General features: G+C 42.4%; 1 protein-coding gene across 1 annotated transcript in view; it reads right to left on the bottom strand.

The window, feature by feature from the left end:
• Nucleotides 1-18,033, bottom strand: part of peak1 (pseudopodium-enriched atypical kinase 1) — a 267,608-nt gene that overhangs the window by 204,200 nt on the left and 45,375 nt on the right. Inside the window, exon 3 of the mRNA XM_031802148.1 lies at nucleotides 3,397-3,525. The gene's annotated coding sequence lies outside the window, so the exon portion shown is untranslated. The remainder of the gene's footprint in view (nucleotides 1-3,396; nucleotides 3,526-18,033) is intronic.

The raw sequence follows: 18,033 nt of genomic DNA, 5'->3' as shown, positions 1-18,033 counted from the left end.
ATATGAGCTGGTCAGTATGTGTAGGTAATCCTTTCTACTGCTGCTTTTTCTAAAGATATCACATAGTTATCATTAGCTTTTGCAGTTGTACTAAGGAGATGGAGAAAATACTGGAATTTGATTGCAAATATGCAGACAGAGACGAAGAGAGAGCACAGAGAAGGCTGTTGTAATCCGGAGACAGGTCTTTAATACATCTTCAAACTAAGGCAACCATGGCATCTGTGACAGAGAGGGAGAACCATCCATCCATGTATATAGGAAAGATAGTCTAACTAGCTACATTTTCAGATCATTTTCGTTTTCATTTCAAGTTAAAAAGCGTACTGTTAGCTAGCTAACGTTAGCCGGCTGGCTTGCTAGCTAACGTTACGTGTATGATTTGTGTAGTAATAATATTCGTATCTCAGAGCCATTTGCATTTTTACCTCTGATCTTATTTACGCTTCCCATAAGGTGTTGAATACATATCGCATTTTTAAATCATTTGTTAACATTAAAAAAATGTTGGGTATTGTTTGTAGTTTTTTTATACATTTAAAATGCAGGTTGTAACACAACAAAATGTGGAAAAATTCAAAGGGTGTGAATACCTTCTGTAGGCACTATGTGAATTTGTCCCAATACCTTTGGTCCTCTAAATAAGGGTCCTCTATATGCGCAAAAAGTGCTGTGATTACTAAACGGTTCACCCGATATGGATGAAAATACCCTCAAATTAAAGCTGACAGTATGCACTTTAACCTCATCATTACTGTATCAAATCCAAAGTTCTGGAGTACAGAGACAAAACAACAACAAATGTGTCACTGTTCCAATTCTTTTGGAGCTCACTGTATTTTGAACAATTAGCCATAATATAATATTTTTAAATATATTTTCAATATTCATGTTTTATTGAAATAAAAGGATCACAGAGCAGGCGGTAAAGCTTCTTCATACGACACCACTTTTTGCTATGTAGCATTTACAGATTAAACACTATGGAGTCTTAAAGGAGGCCCGGATAAGGTCAAAATGTCAGAAATATGCCAACTTTGATTAATTATTTCTCAATTATGCTTTTACGTACACACGGCAAATATATGTCAACAATCCTTCCTCCAAAGGACTATTCTATGGACTACATTTTGTGAAAATGCATAAAATCATGGCCTTTTTTGTTTGGGTTTTGTGAGGAATCACTTAATAACGTCACACATGCTTATCACAGGTTATTACCTCGGCTTTGACCTTTTCATTTGCGCTGGACGTCACTCTCCTATCTGCCTGAATTCTCTGTCAACGAAGCTGTCACTCCTTGGTTTCCTCATGTTTTGAAACAACTTCATATTTGGCATATTACTCTCCCCTCCCTTTCCCTTCCCTGCTTATCCTGTCCCATTTGATCGTTTCAGACTTGTGAAAACTTGCGCAAGTTCCTGCAAGTTTGCCATCTTCTCATCCGCGTGCCCCATCGCGCACATGTTGATTTTGTCCATCCACACGAGAGTGGGGTCTCCGCTAGTTTTAAAGTTGCCCAAGTTATACAGAGAAATTGGCAAAGTAGGCAATGCAACCAGTCACAGCCCTCCTAATTCAGGAGAGCAGTGTATGTAAAAATTAAGCCATATCCTCACTATAGGAGGGGCGGTAGAAGTAATACTATCTACTGAAAATATGAAATATTGACCATTTAATGAGGGAATGAGAGCTTGAAAATAAAATATGGTTGAAAGAATCAACCGTACAGAGGCTCTGGGAGGTGATGTCTGGGGGCAGGAAAATCAGCTCTCCAGATTCAGAGATGAACTGTACATGGCATGTTCTTGATGGTGACCTGTCCCTTCCTACCGTGGGAGTCTTTGGTTAAGCAGGGCTCATTTCCTCCACGGTCGCAGCCATTGGTTAGTTCTCCGGTTTGTTAGTAATAACGCTAGTTTGTTTGTTTTCCATGGGGTTTACAGGGAGGGAATAGGTTCCCACATCTTATTCTCTGCCCCTTCTCCAATCTCCCTCCTCCTCTTTCTTGCCTCCCAGCGCCTCAGCAGAGATGGAAAACCTGTCCCAGACTCTCAGCAAGGGGGTCACACACACACATGCACACACACATGCACGCACACACACATGCACGCACACACACATGCACGCACACACATTACATTGATCCATGACAACTGGGTGAGTTCAATGCAGGCCGGACTACCCGGAGCACCAATTATAATTTCACTGTTTGGAAAACATACTTGGGGGGGAGGGGGGGGGCAGCTAATATTCTGCATTTCAACACATTGAAAAAGTTGCCGTTTTATAATGCTATTATGCACATTTTGTTATGAGGCAAGAGAAAATGTTGCAGTTTCCTACAATTCTACTCCTTTTGCTATCATGTGTTATCTGGGGGGCCCATAAAATTATTATTAACGTCCTGCATTTCAACACAATTAGAGTAGGGAAAAAATGCAGTTTTATAATGCTATTCTACACATTTTACCAAATATTCAGTTTTAAAGCAAATGTCCTGTTATTCTACACATTTTGCTATCTTTATTGTTTGGGGGCCCCTGAATCCCTATCCACTGCTGGAGAGTGATTTTTGCCTGATATTTACAGAAGGCTTTTGACTGGTTTCATAACATAGAAACATGCCCTATCTAGCATACTCGCTCTGTGGCTGGTTTCATAACATAGAAACATGCCCTATCTAGCGTACTCACTCTGTGGCTGGTTTCATAACATAGAAACATGCCCGATCTAGCGTACTCGCTCTGTGGCTGGTTTCATAACATAGAAACATTCCCTATCTAGCATACTCGCTCTGTGGCTGGTTTCATAACATAGAAACATGCCCTATCTAGGGCACTCGCTCTGTGGCTGGTTTCATAACATAGAGCATGTTTCTATCTAGCGTACTCGCTCTGTGGCTGGTTTCATAACATAGAAACATGCCCTATCTAGCATACTCGCTCTGTGGCTGGTTTCATAACATAGAAACATGCCCTATCTAGCGTACTCGCTCTGTGGCTGGTTTCATAACATAGAAACATGCCCTATCTAGCGTACTCGCTCTGTGGCTGGTTTCATAACATAGAAACATGCCCTATCTAGCAACTCGCTTTGTGGCTGGTTTCATAACATAGAGCATGTTTCTATCTAGCTGACTCTCTCTGTAAGAGGTCTGACTGTTATGTATGGCATCCCATTTCTGTCTCTGCGATTCGACACTGTTGTAGCAACCAAAAGATGATACTAACTGAAAGCAAAAACAATGCTCCCAATTCAGTTAAGCTATTACGATCAGGTCAGTTTCGGAAAGATTGAAGCGCCACTTTCAGTCAAACAACCTTCAAAAAAACCATTAACATTTGCTAAATAAATAGCAGAATAAGCTCAGCAGTAAAGTCCAGCTTGACTCACCTGGTTACTACGCATGAAGAATGTCTTGTCTGTGGATCCCTTCACTCCTCAGTTATACGAGCAGATACAGCTGATTCAGACGGACATAAGCTACTGGTGTCCAAAGAGGCCATAAGCCAAACATTTTCCCTGCAGAAAGAGAGGCAGAGAGAGGGGGACAGGTGTGAGCAAAGTCCCCAAGTGAGTGAGTGAGTGAGTGAGTGAGTGAGTGAGAGAGAGAGAGAGAGAGAGAGAGAGAGAGAGTGAGAGAGTGAGAGAGTGAGAGAGTGAGAGAGAGAGAGAGTGAGAGAGAGAGACAGAGAGAGAGAGAGAGAGAGAGAAACAGAGAGAGAGAGAAACAGAGAGAGAGAAACAGAGACACAGAGAGAGAGAAACAGAGACACAGAGAGAGAGAGAGAAACAGAGACAGAGAGAGAAACAGAGACAGAGAGAGAGAGAGAGAGAGAGACAGAGAGTTAGAGTGTGTTCATAGAGGAGTTGGAACAGATTTCCAGATTCCTGCCCAGGCACAGCTCCACGTGTGGAGGAGAGGAGAGGGAAGGTTCTCTGGAGACTGGGCTGCTCAAACACATTAAATAAATAGAAAAATAACCTGGGCGGCACAAGGCCCGGTGGCCCTGTGTGCATCACACTGGGCTCAGGTAAGCAGAAAGAGGAATTATGTTACCCGCTCCCTCGTTTAGGGGGAACTTCACAGATCCCTGCCGCTCAAGCCAGCCAGATAAGGCACATTAGCCAATGGTACATGAATAGGGCAAAAATAAGAATAAGAAACTGAAATCTTGTCATTTTAGGATTGTCATTAGTCAGCGACCCAAGATTTGGGCTTGTTTACCTAGTGACAGCTTATCATTAGAGCCCTGTTAGCATCCTCAATGCAGAGACTTGGGGTTTGCATGTTATAGCAGGTTGTTAAGAGAAATGGAAAATACAATATAGAACCAGGAACAGATATAGCCCTTGGTTCACTCCAGACCTGACTGCCCTTGACTAGCACAAAAGCATCCTGTGGCGTACTGCATTAGCATCGAATACCCCCGCGATATGCAACTTTTCAGGGAAGTTAGGAACTAATATAAACCTTTCCTAACAGAAATGTGCATCCTGTAGCACAAACTCCAAAAAGCTCTGAAACACTGTCACCACCGATAAATCTGTGATAATTGAGAATTTCAATTAGCATTTTTCTATGGCTGGCCATGCTTTCTACCTGGCTACCCCTACCCTGGCCAACAGCTCTGCACCCCCCACAGCAACTTGCCCAAGCCTCCCCCATTTCTCCTTCACCCAAATCCCGATAGCTGGTGTTCAGAAATAGCTGCAAAATCTGGACCCCTACAAATCAGCCGGGCTAGACAATCTGGACCCTCTCTTTCTTAAATGATCTGCCGAAATTGTTGCAACCAATATTACTAGCCTGTTCAACCTCTTTCGTATCGTCTGAGATCCCCAAAGATTGGGAAGCTACCGCGGTCATCCCCCTCTTCAAAAGGGGAGACAGATATAGGTCTGTATCCTTCACTCATGCTGCCAAACATACTCGTAAAACGAACTATCCTACCGATCCTTGACTACATCCTTGGTGATGTAATTTACAAAATAGCCTCCAACACTCTACTCAGCAAATTGGATACAGTCTATCACAGTGCCATCTGTTTTATCACCAAAGCCCCATATACGACCCACCACTGCGACCTGTATGCCCTCGTTGGCTGGCCCTCGCTTCATATTCGTCGCCAAACCCACTGGCTCCAGGTCATCTATAAGTCTTTACTAGGTAAAGCCCCGACCTTCTCTCAGCTCACGGGTCACCATAGCAGCATCCACCCGTAGCACGCGCTCCAGCAGGTATATCTCACTGGTCACCCCCAAAGCCAATTCCTCCTACTTTCCTTCCAGTTCTCTGCTGCTGGAACGAACTGCAAAAATCACTGAAGCTGGAGACTCATATCTCCCTCACTAGCTTTAAGCACCAGCTGTCAGAGTAGCTCACAGATCACTGCACCTGTACATAGCCCATCTGTAAATAGCCCATCCAAAAACCTCATCTCCATACTGTTATTTGTTTTGCTCCTTTGCACCCCAGTATCTCTACTTGCACATTCATCTTCTGCAAATCTACCATTCCAGTGTTTAATTGCTAAATTCTAATTATTTGCCACTATGGCCTATGTATTGCCTTACCTACCTTATCCTACCTCATTTGCACACATGGTATATAGAGTTCTTTTTTTGTATTATTGACTGTGTGTTTGTTTATTCCATGTGTAACTCTGTGTTGATGTTAGTCGCACTGCTTTGCTTTATCTTGGCCAGGTCACAGTTGTAAATGAGAACTTGTTCTCAACTAGCCTACCTGGTTATATAAAGGTGAAATAAAAAATAAAATAAAAAAATAAGTATTGACATAGGTATATGCCCTGTGTGTTCATATTGGGTGAGACAATATTGTTTCTGTATCTAACAATGGAGATCTAGTGAGATTGTCCACAAGGCAAAGGCCTTTTAGATTTGTTTACGTTTGGTCTTGATGGAATATGTTGGGCCTGCAGCAAATAACACTACACAATATTAGGCTAACTAATTACCAATTATTCAACCTCATCTTCACTGACACCCAGTGACACGCCCAACGCTACACTTCTCTCCGAGACAAACCCTGACTCACTGGAAGAATATAAGGATAATGTAAAAAAAACTCCATCCCCCTCACCGACTAAGTCAATAGCTTTTTTTCCATTCTGACAGCATTGTTGAATCCTATTTTTCATTAAAACCCTATGACTCTCACCAGTACTGCGGGTTAAGATCTTGCCTTGACCTCAATTTGTCTCCATCTGCAGGCATGGCATTCTGATTTCACCTTCCTTAGAGGCCGCTCCAGCAGACACAATGCTATATAAGGCTTTGGATGCACTGCACTGCACTGGATGCACTGTAGGCCTACACAGGAGTGAGGAACAAAGTGCTGAAGTAAGTGGAGACTGCCAGGTCGGAGGTCTGTTTACGCTAAATCCTTTTTCATTTTTTCCTTTCTAAGAGGGCCCGGGTTGCTCAACATGACTTGTCTCCTTGAACTGGAGTCCAACACTAACATGCCTATTTATTGTCTGCTTGTGGTCTGGGACCAGGAAGTGAGGGGAAATTTCGGCGTAGAGGGCACAGGACATGTCCTCCCCCTGAACACCCCTCCAGCTTCTCCCTCAACATGGGGTCACGCCCAGGGAGGAAAAACTTCACCCCTCGCCCTTTACTGTCGGGATGGACCGCTCTCCAGGTGGTGGCTGCATAAGTGTTACCATTTCTGTATGTTTGTGCACGTGTGAGGGTTGTTGTGTAGGTGGGGTTGCTGCACTGTTTTGCTGGGGATTCTATTTCCAGAGTACGCTGAAGGGGCAGCGTTGCTGTGTGCGGAATACATAAATAAATTCCCTCTCTTTCCTGATCCCTCTCCTTGTCTCGCTCTGTCACTTTCCTCTTGGTCTGTTTCCCAATCATCTAGAATAGCTGCCCCTCCTTGTTTACACTCCAACCACTAATGCTGTAGATTAAAAGAGCTGAGAGGATTTAACTTTTTTGTTCTCAACTATCAGATCCTTTCAGACCAGTGGTTGTCCTAAAGAAAAATGACAACAAAAGGATGGCCATTTAAGGATTTTAGAATGACAATACTCTCACTCGCTCGTGGTTGCACTCAACTTCCATTCTCTGTCCCTCTTTCTCTTGGCTTTGAATGAACCCCATTTCTCATGGTCTGTCCCGCGGCTTCTCTTTCTCTCATCCATCCCTCTCTTTTCTCAACCTTTTTTCTCACTTCATTTGTCCCTCATTTTTTTCTCCTTTATCTCCGCTACTCTCTCTCAAGCTGGCAGGAACACACAGAGGAAATGGGAGACACTCTCTGACAGAGACAGAGACTTGGACATTTCCTCAGTGAAAACAATGTACTGAGCAAATTACAAATTGGATTTTTACCAAATTACCATAAAACAGACCATATATTCACACTGCACACCATGTATGTATGTATGTATGTATGTATGTATGTATGTATGTATGTATGTATGTATGCATGCATGTAAATTACAGTTGAAGTCAAAAGTTTACATACACATACACCAAAAACATTTTTGGGTGAATTTTGTCCCATTCATCCTGACAGAGCTGTTGTAACTGAGTCAGGTTTGTCGGCCTCCTTGCTCGCACACGCTTTTTCAGTTCTGCCCACAAATGTTCTATAGGATTGAGGTCAGGGCTTTATGATGGCCACTCCAATACCTTGACTTTGTTGTCCTTAAGCCATTTTGCCACAACTTTGGAAGTATGCTTGGAGTCATTGTCCAAGCTTGAACTTCCTGACTGATGTCTTGAGATGTTGCTTCAATATATCCACATCATTTTCTTTCCTCATGATGCCATCTATTTTGTGAAGTGCACCAGTCCCTCCTGCAGCAAAGCACCCCCACAACATGATGCTGCCACCCCCGGGCTTCACGGTTGGGATGGTGTTCTTCAGCTTGCTTGGAAATTGCTCACAAGGATGAACCAGACTTGTGGAGGTCTACAATTGTTTTTCTGAGGTCTTGGCTGATTTCTTTTAATTTTACATTGTTGTCAAGCAAAGAGGCAGAGTTTGAAGGTAGGCCTTGAAACACATCCACAGGTACACCTCCAATTGACTCAAATGATGTCAATTAGCCTATCAGAAGCTTCTAACGCCATGACATCATTATCTGGAAATTTACTTGTGTCATGCACAAAGTAGATGTCCTAACCGACTTGCCAAAACTATAGTTTGTTAACAAGAAATTTGAGTTTTAATAACTCCAACCTAAGTGTATGTAAACTTCCGACTTCATCTGTATATATACTGAGCTCATGTGACAGATAACGTGACACTTAGATTGCACACAGGTGGCTTTATTTCACTAATTATGTGACTTCTGAAGGTACATGGTTGCACCAGATCTTATTTAGGGGCTCCAAAGCAAAGGGGGGTGAATACATTTGCACGCATCACTTTTCAGTTTTTTATTTTAAATTTTTGGGAAATTTGTTGAAACAAGTTATTTTTTTCATTTCACTTCACCAAATTTGGACTATTTTGTGTATGTCCATTACATGAAATCCAAATAAAAATCATGTCATAATGCAACAGAATAGGAAAAAATGCCAAGGGGTGAATACCTTCGCAAGGCACTGTGACATAAAAAATCCCCATAAAAAGTATGTGGACACCTGCTCGTCGAACATCTCATTCCTAAATTATGGCCATTTCTCTATGGACCTCGCTTTGAGCAAGGGGGCATTGTCATGCTAAAACAGGAAAGGGCCTTGGCCAAACTGTTGCCACAAAGTTGGAAGCACAGAATAGTCACTTCACTGGTTCTAACAGCAGACCTATCAGCTTGCTGCCTGCTCTTAGCAAACTATTGTAAAAAAAGAAATGGTTTCACCAAATACAATGATACTTCTCTGTAAACAAATTAACAACAGACTTTCAGCATGCTTATAGAGAACGACACTCAATATGTACTGCACTGACACAAATGACTGATGATTGATTGAAAGCTTCTCTAATGTCAACCACGTAAAGTATGGTGTACTGCAGGGAATCTCTCTAAGCCCTCTACTGTGTGTCCATGTACTTGGATGATTCACAACCTACAAAGCACTACATGGGCTTGCTCCTACCCATATTTCCGATTTGGTCCTGCCGTACATACCTACACATACGCTATGGTCACAAGACGCAGGCCTCCTAACTGTTCCTAGAATTTCTAAGCAAACAGCTGGAGGCAGGGCTTTCTCCTATAGAGCTCCATTTTTATGGAATGGTTTGCCTACCCATGAGAGAGATGCAGACTCGGTCTCAACCTTTAAGTCTTTATTGAAGACTCATCTCTTCAGTAGCTCCTATGATTGAGTGTAGTCTGGCCCAGGAGTGTGAAGGTGAACGGAAAGGCACTGGAGCAACGAACCGCCCTTGCTGTCTCTGCCTGGTTCCCCTCTCCCCTGGGATTCTCTGCCTCTAACCCTATTACAGGGGCTGAGTCACTGGCTTACTGGTGCTCTACCATGCCATCCCTAGAAGGGTTGCGTCACTTGAGTGGGTTGAGTCACTGACGTGATCTTCCTGTCTGGGTTGGCCGGTTGGGTTGTGCCGTGGCGGAGATCTTTGTGGAGATCTCAGCCTCCAGTAGTTTGTGTCGGGGGGCTAGTGTCAGTCTGTTATATCTGGAATATTTATCCTGTCTTCTCCAGTGTCTTGTGTGAATTTAAGTATGCTCTCTCTAATTCTCCCTTTCTTTCCTTCTCTCTTTCTTTCTCTCTCGGAGGACCAGAGCCCTAGGACCATGCCTCTGGACTACCTGGCCTGATGACTGCTTGCTGTCCCCAGTCCACCTGGCCGTGCTGCTGCTCCAGTTTCAACTGTTCTGCCTGTGGCTATGGAACCCTGACCTGTTCACCGGACATGCTACCTGTCCCAGACCTGCTGTTATCAACTCTCTAGAGACAGCAGGAGCGGTAGAGATACACTGAATCGGCTATCAAAAGCCAACTGACATTTACTCCACTGTGATTATTATTATTTGACCCTGCTGGTCATCTATGAACATTTGAACATCTTGGCCATGTTCTGTTATAATCTCCACCCGGCACAGCCCGAAGAGGACTGGCCACCCCTCATAGTCTGGTTCCTCTCTAGGTTTCTTCCTTTCTAGGGAGTTTTTCCTAGCCACAGTGCTTGTACACCTGCATTGCTTGCTGTTTGGGGTTTTAGGCTGGGTTTCTGTACATCACTTTGAGATATCAGCTGATGTAAGAAGGGCTTTATAAATACATTTGATTTGATGATTCAACCATGTACACACCAGCAACCCACAGCTAATGATGTGAATGAAACCCTTAGAAAAGAGTTGCAGTCTGTTTTGGAATGGGTGGCCAGTAATAAACTGGTCCTTAACATCTCTAAAACTAAGAGTATTGTATTTGGTACAAATCATTCCCTAAATTCTATAATGTAGTCATGAATAGTGTGGCTGTTGAACAAGTTGAGAACTGTCATGGTCAAAATATATAGATTCAATGGTTATAAAGATGGGGGAGGTCTGTCCTTAATGAGAAGCTCCAAAGAAAGTGCTGCAGGCTCTAGTTTTATCTCATCTTGATTATTGTGCAGTTTTATGGTCAAGTGCTACAAATTAAGACCTAGTTAAGATGCAGCTGACCCAGAACAAACTCGCATGACTTTTTCTTCATTGTAATCAGAGGGCTTTTATTAATACAATGCATGCTGTCTCTCTTGGCAAAGAGTTGAGGAAAGACTGAATGTGACACTTCTTGTTTTTATAAGAGACATTAATGTGTTAGGAATTCCAAATTGTTTGCATAGTCAACTTACAAAAAGCACTTACGCCACCAGGTCTTTTTTTCCACACTAGAACAAATTCAAGGAAACATACAGTATTATACCGAGCCATTAGTGTATGGAACTCCCATCTTTTCAGCACAAGTGAACAGCAAAGAGTATCATTATATTATTGATCAACTGACTGACTTTTCAGATCACCCAGCAGTGCTATTTGCAGAGTTAATTCCAGGTAAATGTTGCAATTCTTCAGCCATTCCTGAACCTACGACCAAAAACAAGCTACATATGGACAGTACAAAAACAAATGATCTAATGATCCTGAGTCTTCGCAACAAAATCTGCAGAGCTGGGATGGTTGTATCCCCCATCTTTCTAAAATTCTATTGTTGCAAGAATTTTGTATAATTTAAAATGAAAAACGAAATTTTAAATTACGCGCCATTTTGAGTATCAGTTCCTAAACCACATGCCATGGAATCGGAACATCAAAAATCTAAACTATTTTGCAATTATAGGGTATGGAATGTTGTCCCACTCCTCTTCAGTGGCTGTGCGAAGTTGCTGGATATTGGTGGGAACTGGAACATGCTGTTGTACACAGCATCCCAAACATGCTCAAAAGGGAACATGTCTGGTGAAGTATACAGGCCATCGAAGAACTGGGACATTTTCAGCTTCCAAGAATTGTGTACAGATCCTTGTGAAATGGGGCCGTGCAATATCATGCTGAAACATGAGGTGATGGTGGCAGATTAATGGCACGACAATGGCCCTCAGCATCTCGTCACGGTATCTCTGTGCATTCAAATAACCGTAGATAAAATGCAATTGTGTTCGTTGTCCATAGCTCATGCCTCCCCGTACTATAACCCCACCGCCACCATGGGGGACTCTGTTCACAATCAGCAAATCCCTCACACATACACATGGTCTGCGGTTGAGGCCAGTTGGACACAGTGTCAAATACTCTAAAATGACGTTAGACGTGGCGAATGGTAGTGAACTTATCATTCAATTATTTTGCCACAGCTCTGGTGGACGTGCCTGCAGTCAGCATGCCAATTGCACGTTCCCTCAAAACTTGAGGTCTGTGGCATTGTATTGAGTGAAAAAAACTGCACCTTTTAGAGTGGCCTTTTATTGTCCTCTACACAAGTTGCACCTGTGTAATGAACATGCTGTTTAATCAGCGTCTTGATATGGCACACCTGTCTGGTGGATGGATTATCTTGGCAAAGGAAAAATGCTCACTAACAGGGATATAAAAAAATGTGTGTACCAAATTTGAGAGAAATAAGCTTTTTGTGTGCATATGGAACATTTCTAGGATATTTTATTACAGCTCACGAAACATGGGACCAACACTTCACATGTTGCGTTCATATTTGGTTCGGAACGGATAATCTCCACACGTGTGGTTCCCACCATGAAGCATGGAGGAGCAGGTCTGATGGTGTGGAGGTGCTTTGCTGGTGACACTGTCTGTGATTTATTTAGAATTCAAGGCACACTTAACCAGCATGGCTACCACAGCATTCTGCAGCAATCCCCCATCCCATCTGGTTTGCGCATAGTGGGACTATTAGTTGTTTTTTAACAGGACAATGACCCACCACATCTCCAGGCTGTACAAGGGCAATTTGACCAAGAAGGAGAGTGAGGGAGTGCTGCATCAGATGACCTGGCCTCCACAATCCCTCGACCTCAACCAAATTAAGATGGTTTGGGATGAGTTGGACCACAGAGTGAAGGTAAAGCAGCCAACAAGTGCTCAGCATAAGTAAGAACTCCTTCAAGACTGTCGGAAAAGTATTCCAGGTTAAGCTGGTTGAGAGAATGCAAAGAGTGTGCAAAGCTGTCAAGGTAAAGGGTGGCTACTTTGAACAATCATAAATCGCAAATATATTTGTATTTGTTTAACACTTATTTGGTTACTACATGATTACATATGGTTTATTTCATCATTTTGATGCCTTCACTATTCTACCATGTAGAAAATAATTTAAATAAAGAAAACCCTTGAATGAGTAGGTGTGTCCAAATGTTTGAATGGTACTGAAAACACTGTGGTACTGTACACTGTCAGATATATGTGTATAGGTGGCAGGGAAGTCAGGCGCAGGAGAGTCAAACGGAGTGTAAAATGGAGTCTTTTAATAAATGTCCAAGTAACATGCTCCATAACACTAAATAGAAAAATGAATATAAACAAATATGGGTAAGAAGACCCACCTATACAAAAAACACTACACTGACAAAAAACAAATCTCTGACAAAGACATGAGGGGAAACAGAGGGTTAAATACACAACAGGTAATGAATGGGATTGAAAACAGGTGTGTGAAGACAAGACAAAACCAATGGAAAATGAAAAATGGATCAATGATGGCTAGAAGACCGGTGACGTCGAACGCCGAGCACCGCCCGAACAAGGAGAGGCAACGACTTCGGCAGAAGTCGTGACATACACACACTTATCATAACCTGGTTGTAATCCAGAGGCTCAAAAAAATTTGAAAAACATGAATCAGCATACAACGACAGCTTGGTTTTTAAGCCCTCGATTTATAGCCCCTTGATATAATTGTTGGATCAGATTTGAATAATAAACATTTAGATGGACATTGAATAGATATGCCGATAGTGTACAACCTTGTTATACGGCGACAGTTTAATACTTTGAGAAGTAGCCATTATTTACTATTTTACACCTAGGGTTACTATACACTTAATTATCCAAATGTGAAATATTCCAGGCAGTCGGAAGTTCACATACACTTAGGTTGGAGTCATTAAAACTCCTTTTTCAACCAAACAACAAATGTCTTGTGAACAAACTATAGTTTTGGCAAGTCGGTCAGGACATCTACTTTGTGCATAACACAAGTAATTTTTCCAACAATTGTTTACAGACAAATTATTTCACTTATAATTCACTGCATCACAATTCCAGTGGGTCAGAAGTTGACAATGCCTTTAAACAGCTTGGAAAATAACCAGAAAATTATGTCATGGCTTTAGAATCTTCTGATAGGCTAATTGACATAATTTGAGTCAATTGGAGGTGTACCTGTGGATGTATTTCAAGGCCTACCTTCAACCTCAGTGCCTCTTTGCTTGACGACATGGGAAAATCAAAAGAAATCAGCCAAGACCTCAGAAAAACAATTGTAGACCTCCACAAGTCTGGTTCATCCTTGGGAGCAATTTCCAAATGCCTGAAGGTACCACGTTCATCTGTACAAACAATATTACGCAAGTATAAACACCATGGGACCACGGAACTGCCATACCGCTCAGGATGGAGAGGCGTTCTGTCTCCTAGAGATGAACGTGCTTTGGTGCGAATAGTGCAAATCAATCCCAGAAAAACAGCAAAAGGTCTTGTGAAGATGCTGGAGGAAACAGGTAAAAAAGTATCTGTATTCACAGTAAAACGAGTCCTATATTGACAACCTGAAAGGCCACTGAGCAAGGAAGCCACTGCTCCAAAACCGCCATAAAAAAAAGCCAGACTACGGTTTGCAACTACACATGGGGAAAAAGATCGTACTTTTTGGAGAAATGTCCTCTGGTTTGATGGAGCAAAAATTGAACTGTTTGGCCATAATGACCATCGTTATGTTTGGAGGAAAAAGGGGGAGGCTTGCAAGCCCGGTGATGGCAGCATCATGTTGTGGGGGTGCTTTGCTGCAGGAGGGACTGGTGCACTTCACAAAATAGATGGCATCATGAGGAAAGAAAATGATGTGGATATATTGAAGCAACATCTTAAGACATCAGTCAGGAAGTTCAAGCTTGGTCGCAAATGGGTCTTCCAAAAGGACAATGACCCCAAGCATACTTCCAAAGTTGTGGCAAAATGGCTTAAGGACAACAAAGTCAAGGTATTGGAGTGGCCATCACAAAGCTCTGACCTCAATCCTATAAAAAATCTATGGGCAGAACTGAAAAAGCGTGTGCGAGCAAGGATACCAACAAACCTGATGCAGTTACACCAGCTCTGTCAAGAGGAATGGGCCACAATTCACCCAATTTATTGTGAGAAGCTTGTGGAAGGTTACCCGAAACATTTGGCCCAAATTAAACAATTTAAAGGCAATGCTACCAAATACTAATTGAGTGTATGTAAACTTCTGACCCACTGGGAATGCAATGAAAGAAAAAAAAAGCTTAAATAAATCATTCTGTACTATTATTCTGACATTTCACATTCTTAAAATAAAGTGGTGATTCTAACTGACCTAAGACAGGGAATTTTTTACTTGGATTAAATGTCAGGAATTGTGAGTTTAAATGTATTTGGCTTAGGTGTATGTAAGCCCGACTTCAACTGTATCATTTCCAGTCGTACTTTATCAAAAGCCTTTTCAAAGTCAGCTATGAATAACAGGCATGGTTTCCCAGAATTGTCATAGTGTTATATTGTTATTGTATTGTTTCAAGTAACTGTCTTATATTATCTCCAGTGCATTGAGAAACTATTCAGACTCCTTGACTTTTTCCACATTGTTATGTTACAGCCTTATTAAAACATTTATTAAATATTTTTCCCAACTATCTACACATAGTACCCCATAATGTCAAAGCAAAAACTGTTATTTTATTTATTTATTTTTGCAAAAAAAATGTAAGTATTCAGAACCTTTGCTATGGGACTCGAAATTGAGCTCAGGTGCATCCTGTTGTTTCCATTGATCATCCTTGAGATGTTTGAACTTGACTGGAGTCCACCTGTTGTAAATTAAATTGATTGGACATGATTTGGAAAGGCACACGCCTGTTACACCAGGTCCCACAGTTGACAGTGCATGTCACAGCAAAAATCAAGCCATAAGGTTGAAGGAATTGTTCGTAGAGCTCAGAGACAGGATTGTGTTGAGGCACAGATCTGGGGAAGGGTACCAAAACATGTCTGCAGCATTGAAGGTCCCCAAGAACACAGTGGCCTCCATCATTCTTCAATGGGAGAAGTTTGGAACCACCTGGCCAACTGACCAATCGGGGGAGAAGGTCGTTGGGTCATGGAGGTGACCAAGAACCCGATGGTCACTCTGACAGGGTTTCAGAGTTCCTCTGTGGAGATGGGAGAACCTTCCAGAAGGACAACCATCTCTCTCTGCAGCACTACTGCAGGGGGGGGATTACCTCTGCAGCATTACTCCACCAATCAGGCCTTTATTTTTAGAGTGGCCAGATGGAAGCCACTCCTCAGTAAAAGGAGCATGACAAACCGTTTGGAGTTTGCCAAAAGGTACCCAAAGAACTCTGACCATGAAAAAACAGATTATCTGGTCTGATGAACCCAAGATTGAACTCTTTGGCCTGAATGCCAAGCGTCACGTCAGAAGGAAACCTGGCACCATCTCTAAGGTGAAGCATGGTGGTGGCAGCGTCATGCTGTGAGGATGTTTTTCAGCGGCAGGTGACTGGGAGGCTAGTTAGGATCGAGGGAAAGATGAACTGAGCAAAATACAGAGAGATCCTTCATGAAAACCAACAAGACAATGCAGGAGTGGCTTCGGGACAAGTCTCAATGTCCTTGAGTGGCCCAGCCAGAGTTTGAACATCTCTGGAGAGACTTGAAAATAGCTGTGCAGCGACGCTCCCCATCCAACCTGACAGAGCGTGAGAAGATCTGCAGAGAAGAACGGGATGAATAATATCCGAAAATACCTTTTTAATTATATGCACTATGCTAGAATTTATGCGTCACAACACTGAAGTATAAGGGACCACAATTATTATTGATTTTGTATTGATCTTTTTATTTACCAACCGGACTCTCTCAGTAATATTGAAATCAGACCTGGTTACGTGTCTGATAATCTACCACTTTTATAGGAGTGGGTAAACCATGCTAATATTGGTCCTCTGAGTGCATGACATAAGGTTTGGTATACAGTACCTCAACTGGTATGCCATCCAGTCCTCGAGTTAACCCGGACTTAAAGGCTTTAATTGCCTCAATAAGTTCCTCCTCTGTAATTTGGCATGAGTCTTTCTGTTCAGCTGTTCATTTCCCGTTATTAATAGAAATAAAATCTTTAGAATTAACTATGTGAACAATATTTGCTCCAAAGGACTATTCTATGGATTACATTTCGTGAAAATCCCCCCCCCCCAAAAAAAAAAAATCAAGGTATTTTTTTGTGTGCGTTTCGTGAGGAATCACTCAAATAAACATCAGGGTATTCATGCTAATGCTCCCCTTGCCATCCTCTGCTTCCGTTTTTAACCGTGACCAATTCCTTCCTCTGTGTCTAATTGACGAGCTGCTATTTCTGTGTGGGCCAACGGGTAAATGGGTCCATGTGAACACAGTCTTTAAACCCGTGGTCTAGAGCAGATGTTTACCAATATGCTAGGATAATGCTATTGATAACAGTCTTAAACCATAATACAGTAGACAACTCAAATGGATAAATGTATGCCTATAGGAATAAGAAAATTGACAAATGTCTTTCAATTTATCATATTGGTTGAATATTAACAGGAACTAAATTGGGTAAATTGGTGGATTACCTTTCTTGAAAGCTGCCTCCTAGTGAGGTAATGGGGGGAGAACTTGAAGAGGCGAGTTGAGGTAAAACCGCCTGGACAAGGAAGGGGTAACCAGGCTTTGATCTCGTGCTCCAGTGGAAAGCTAGTCATCCCTTTCATAACTAGAACCATAGCCTATATGCATGCTATTAACCTCAAACCACATCAAACATACAGTAATCACCCCATCCTGAACGTGAGGACACGACCACTTGGATCACATCATCTACATCTTGCCTATACAGATATCAAGTTTAGGGGAGTTGGCTAAGCACATAGCAATCTGGACCAGGTTAGTTCTCACACAACAGCACCAATTATGTTGCCAGTAATCCATGTCTGAACTGAATATCAAGTAGAACAGCAGTGGAGGTCTTCTCACTTTGAGACAAGAGTCCAGGCAATTCATTAAGCATGCAAGTGGTGGCTCAGTCCACACTCCTCGCAAAGCTTGCACCAGGCCCACCCACTCCCCTCCAGCTCCCTCTAGCCCCAGAGAGAGAGCTTGTTCATGGGCTGAGCAGAGCAGGAAAGGGCAGACTGTTTGCAGTGGTTTGTGGAGCATGTCTTTGGAACAAGCCCAGTTCCCAAGGCAGCAGCAACCAAGAGTTCACCGTGACCTTTCCAAGAGCCTGGAGGAAACTTGGCGGCTTTCAGACGACCAACGTTCCCAAAGTTCAACAAGCAGTAGGCCTAGTTGCTGTACATGCACAGTCAGT

This window comes from Oncorhynchus kisutch, linkage group LG22 (genome assembly GCF_002021735.2).
Source record: "Oncorhynchus kisutch isolate 150728-3 linkage group LG22, Okis_V2, whole genome shotgun sequence".
NCBI lineage: Eukaryota > Metazoa > Chordata > Actinopteri > Salmoniformes > Salmonidae > Oncorhynchus > Oncorhynchus kisutch.
Note: the sequence above shows the minus strand (reverse complement) of the source record. Positions and strands in the feature narration are given on the sequence as shown.